We start from the raw sequence: 6144 nt of genomic DNA on the forward strand, positions 1-6144 counted from the left end.
GAGGAGATGGGTGAGCCCACAGAAAGGCAGTCCTCTTGCCTAATCAGCAGCAGAGGGAAGGGGGGGTGGCATCTATCTTGGCTACTCCCCTCATGCCAGCGGTTCCCCACCACCTGGCAAGGCTGTGCAGCCCCGGGCCACAGCAGCTGCTGCCTTCCACTGGGGAGCCAGCATTTTATTTTTAGTAAGTTTTTTTTTTTCTGGCAATTCTGTGCAAAATCATGGGGAAAGCCAGTTTTCTCAGTGATCATGGAAACTGCCTTTTTTGTGGTTTCCACAAAAATTGCAAAATCATGAATTGAATAGGACCCTACCCATGAACTGACAGGAGGTATCTATTTTTAACTGCAATGAGGCCAAATCTTTTCATTTTATTAACTAAATGTCAAAAAACAACTTTCTGAGACCAAAGGCCAAGATTCAGAGGCAATTGTTGGTGAAGCTTCTTTACTTCTTGAAATGTTAAAACTGTGTGTCCTAATGGGTTTTTAACATTTTCCTTCATATTGACACTATGTCAGAAGTCTCCAATAAGATTACCATTTGATAAAAAGAAATCACTGAGATATTCCCTTTTCCTTCTTCGTCTGATTTTCTCTATGTTGATTTTTGTGAGCTTTTTGTATCAGAAATTGATAATTAAATTGATGAAAAGCACTCAATGTGATCACTGTGTGTTTCTGGATATCTTTTAAAGAATTGATCTGTTTGGGTTTAATTCAAAAGAATCATTAAAAAAAATACAAAATCCTTGTCATGTCCAAACACTTAGTTGTGATGGCAAAGCAATGTTATTCAAAACAGAAATGTGTTATTAGACTGTGCTAAGTTAAGAAGCCACTTACATTCACAAAATTGGTCTGTAATATATTTAGCACTTCAAGGTGTAACAAGTAAATGAAATTCTGTTTCATTAACATGTGACCATGAGGAAGGAATATTTCTAGTTATAACTACAACATTTTCATAACATTTCTGTGTATTTGTAATCTGTTTAGGTCTATCTTTTCACATCATAAAGAATGTTATTTTTTATTTAAAGCTAACAAAATATATCTTCATTATGCTTCTTTTATTGCAGCCAGATTTTGCTCCCAGACACCAAGCCTAGTCTATAAGTAAGGGTGAAGCAAATAAATGGAGTCATATTTAAGTCAAATCTTATATTAGAAAAACAATTTCTGGCTGCTGTCCATATTTTACCATGACACAAATGTCATATGTAGGCTTGGTGCAGAACAGTGGCAAATAAAGGCAAATATTCCTCAAGCATCTACTAGAATGTGGATTAAGACTCTGGTACAACAAATATAAGAGATCTTCTGCCCTTTCAGGGGATAGAAGCAAGGATTAATTGTGCCTTCCAGAAGGACTGCCCCTGTTATCCTCCTAAGTACAGAAAGAAAATGTAATCATAAAGCAAAATAGAAACATAACCGTGTGGCCTTGATTTGGAATATTGAAGATCTCTAGGACTGGAGATAATGCAGAATTAGCCATATGGAGTGTACTTGCAGCACACAGGAAAAAATAACTAATTTCTCAGGAAAGCTGCAAGAGTGACAGAAGAAGATACATTTATTTCAAGGACCAGTTGCCATTATGATCATAAAGACTGACCTCTTGAATAACACAGGCTATTACTCACCCAGTAATTTCTGCAGCAAACTCATAATATGTTTGAACTAGAGCATATCTTTTAGGAAGAGACCTGATCGTGATTTGAAGACTACAAGGGATAAAGAAGTCATACTATCCCAAGGTAAATTGTTGAAAACATGTGTCTTATTTATAGCCTGATTTTTTTCTACTGTTATCAGAAATCTTTTCTTCATGTAGGCACTTATATGGATGGATCTTGATGCAGAAGAAGTGAGTGACTGATAAAGAAGGTACTCTATTTCTCAACAAATTTTGAAAAGTTTGGCATCCTCCAAACCAGCATACTGGTGTTGCTGTACTCATCAACAGATGGCAGGACCTGTATAGGAGATCTAATTCAACCAGGAGGATTATTTTAACTCCATAACAAGAGAAACACCACATTAAGAATTCTAAGTTAAAGAAGAACCCCCCCGCCCCGCACAGTGTTTAAATAACCTAAGGTCTTCACAAATGATAAGAAAAGGACACCATTTGCAAAACATATTAATAATACATGAATATAAGGATAGCTGTATATATGGTTTATTTGGAGCAGGCCAGTGGAATATTAGAGTAGAGTAGGTTTATTTTTCATCCAAGAAGGCTAAAATCAATTAAAAAAAGGAAGGCAAGAAAAAAAATGTCTTCCTTCTACATTTGAGAACATCACAGTTGTTATACAACTCCTTGAGCAGCAGGAGTCAGTTATCAGTGATGTCAGGTTTTCTTCCCACAGGGGAAAGGGTCTCATGAACTTGAAAAGACTGCATTTCCAAACCTCAGGTCAGTTGTCCATTAATATTGGCATGAGAAACAGGAGGGATAAATGCGGAGCTTGTCACAAACCTCAGTCATGACTTTGGGGTAGGCAGAAACTTAACTGATATCTTAAAGCCTATTGGTTTGTTATTCAGGTTTCAAACCTAGATTAATAAATTGTAATTGATTGTTATGATAATCTGTTTTAATTGCCTACACAATACAGGCTGCAATATTTCATGAAGACCCCCATGGGTTGGATCCATAATTGCTTGTAGCTGAAGACACCTTTCCGTCTATGCTTAGTAAGAAGGTTGAGTAACCGATTCTCTCTCATGCTGATCTCACCATGCCTTTGTTACTTCTTGACTAGATTCCTCAGCCATTCTATAGTTCAGGGAGCATATAATAGAGAAGTCCATCTACTTACTAGTGCATTATGAAGGTAGTATTTGTATCCATGCCCTTTGATCTCCACTGGTACATGAAAGAGCAGTACTGCAGTGGGCACCGAGTGAAAAATTCTGACAAGCTCAGTCAAAATTCCACCAGGGGATTCTGAAAGTGCTGGTTACAGCTCCAGGACTCCTCTCTATGTCCCTGGTCATACTTGGTGCTAATGTGGAATACTAGCTCCAGCCCGTAGCCACGTTGGTGATGGAATGAGCAGGCCTAACCTTTGGTATCCATGAATGGCCAGCCACAATCTGTGAGAGCATGTGTGCTCTCTCACAAAAACAATAGTAATGTTCATAAGAATTCAAAAGCTTCTCCACTAGCCACTCAGCTTGAAAAATCAGACTGTAGTAGAACATTTTGTGTGTAGAGGGAAAAACAAAAAAATTCTTTGTCTTGCTGAAACAGCTAGCTGCTACCTCTAGATCCTGAAACTCCACAGAAAGATTATGTAATTCTAGCCAAATTGCCAGTGTCTTCTGGTTGGGCCCCTTTGTCACCATGTACTGTGGCACCTCCTCTATAACATAGGAGAATTCTGCTTAGCTCATCACTGAAAGATTTACCCCTGGGATCAGATCCATTTTTATTGCCCTGGTTGTACTCTATAGGATTTTCAGCCTTTTAAATGTCTCATGGCACTGCTTGCTTTTCTGATGGTTGCCCATTGCATCCATTCACTCAAACATACAGTCATGCATTAAAAAGTTGCTTATGATCAAATCAGATGGCTCTGCATCTCCTCCTCCACCTACACCAATAGTCACCAACCACTCTATCGCAATTGACCGATTGATAGGGGAGCCCCTGACAGTTGATCTCAGTCTGGGGGGGCTATCCCCCCAGACTGGGATCGCCTGCCAGAGGCTGTGTGAGCAGCAGCAGTGTGATGCATGTGGGGAGCGGCAGGACATATGAGTGGCGGGATGCACATGGCTGGGCTAAGTCATGCCCCCTGCCACCGGGGCCAGGCCAGGTGAGTGAGACAAACTCCTCCATATCCCCTGCCACTGGGTGAATGGGGGCCAGGCTGGGATGAGCCAAGGGATGGTTGGAGCATGGGTGGCTTGTCCAGGTGCATAAAGGGGCTCCCACCGCTGCATGCACCCCAGATGTGCCCCCCTAATCTGTGCGCAGGGCATGGTAGCTACCACTGAGTGCTGGGCTTTGTGCTCTAAGCCCCACTACAGCTCGGGGCTTGGGGCACAAAGCCCAGGGTGCAAAGCCCAGCATGCAGCAGCAGCCGCCTCGCCCCACACACAGATCGAGGGGGTATGTACCCCCGGGCCTTTGCCAGGATGCATGCAGTGGCAGAACACCCCCCCACCACGCACACATGCCTGGATGAGCCACCTGTGCCCCACTCACCCTTGCCTCACTCCCTCCCTCACCACGGGGGCCTCAATCTGCCCTCCCTGCCCCCCAGCAGATTGACCTGCTGGGCAGGGGGGCAAGGAGTGGGGGTGGCGGGGGGCCACAGTAGATCCTGGATTGCACTTTACTTCAAAAAGTGATCTGCACCTTAAAAAGGTTGGAGACCACTGACATACAAATACTACCACCAGCCACATGCCTGCTGGCAGCACACTTGTGACTTGGTCTTTGAGAGCCAATACTGTTGATATAATCAGAGGAAACTATGAAAAGGGAAGGTATTCTCTGTGAAAACACCATGCAATTGTTCCACATTGTGTGCAGTGCTATCGTTGGAACTAAATGGTTTTGTCCAGCTTGTCCTCCTGTGCAGTGGAGCGCAGGATGTAATACACTGGGCCCACATAGTGTACTGTGGGATTGCAAAAGAAGACTGTTTGCATCACTGGGGATATTATAATATTGATCTCCATTCACAGTGGTACTTTGCTTGTGGTGATGGTAACAGGGTAGCCTCAGGAACAAGGCTAATTCAAATTATTATTAGCTGACCTGTGTATCATTGAAAGCATGTTATGTGTGGATCTGATGATGTTACAGGCATGTAATTTGGTAGTTAGCTTATCAAATTTCTCTAGTGGCTAAAGGGAGAGGGACCAGGCTCACATCCTATTGATTCTACTTATGGTGGGACAGGACATGCCAGAAAGCAAAGAACACGTGTGCCTTCAAGAAAGGGCCATGCAGAGGTAAATGCTGATAAAGAACATAGACCACAGCCCTTGCCATGAGCTGCAATTGCAACGGTGGGTGCTTGGCTGTGCACTGTAATTTTATTAGAGAGATCATCTGTCAAGATGATCTTTCCTTCCACTCTGGTGCAGTGGAAGGAAAATTCAAGTAATGAGAAAGGCTCCTCTGGCTGTGAAGCAATGCAACATGGGATAGCAGTGGGAGGATTACCTGAAGCTGTACAATTAATGGGAAATATAAGGATGCATCCACAGGATAGTGATGTCTGAAACAGTGATGTCATTTCCAAAGCTGATTGATTTAAGTGGGGTAAAATACCAGCTAAATGAAAAATAAAAAAGAACTTTTGTGTGTGGGCACAAGTAAGTTTGTGCTGAAAAACTTGTCCTAAGTTCAAGCTGATGCAATAGTGTTGCTTCTAGGGGAGCCTGGGTTTTCTGTACACCTATCGGTACACTAAGAGCACAGAACAAAAGCTGGTCTCATAATTTCCCTGACAAAAGCTGTTTCTAAACATGACAAACTTACATTTCCATCAACATTTTCCCTGGACTTTTTAAAGTCTCTGGCAAAAAAAGCTCAAACACCAGGGATTTTCTGCCATCAAGTCAAAACCCAAAAGGTTTTGTCTGAAAAGCTAAAGCTTTTTGTCTTAAAATGGAAAGGTTTCAGCCCCAAATGGAACAGCTTCTGTGGAAAGCTTTTGGTTTCCACCCCAAACCAAAAAAGTTTCCTTGAAATAGTTTGGCCAAAAAAAAAATCCATTCTTTTCTATTAAAAGCAGGGGTGAGTTGGGAGGGGGGCGGGGGGTGACAACTCAGGTTTCCATTAAAAGACAGATTTGAGCAGAAATGTTCAGCCCGCTGCAGAGCTTCCAGAAGAGGCAGCACTAGGGTTCAAATTACACTGACTCTTGGGGTGGGGGGGTCTGCAAAAAAAAAAGGCTGCCCATCACGATGCCCTAATAAAATTGGAGCCCCCCCAGGTTCTGAGTTTCAAATCTTACAGGGGGGCTCTCGTCTCTCATGGGTAACCCTTGCGGCCGGCAGCACATCGCCCCTGTCACCTGCCCCCTCTCCGGGCAGCCCGCACAGAGCAGCGAGCCTGGCCCAGCGGCGATGGGCAGTGGGCGGCAGGGGAGAGCACCCAAGTGCCCTC

The sequence above is a fragment of the Alligator sinensis genome, unplaced genomic scaffold (assembly GCF_000455745.1).
Source record: "Alligator sinensis unplaced genomic scaffold, ASM45574v1 scaffold196_3, whole genome shotgun sequence".
Lineage (NCBI taxonomy): Eukaryota > Metazoa > Chordata > Crocodylia > Alligatoridae > Alligator > Alligator sinensis.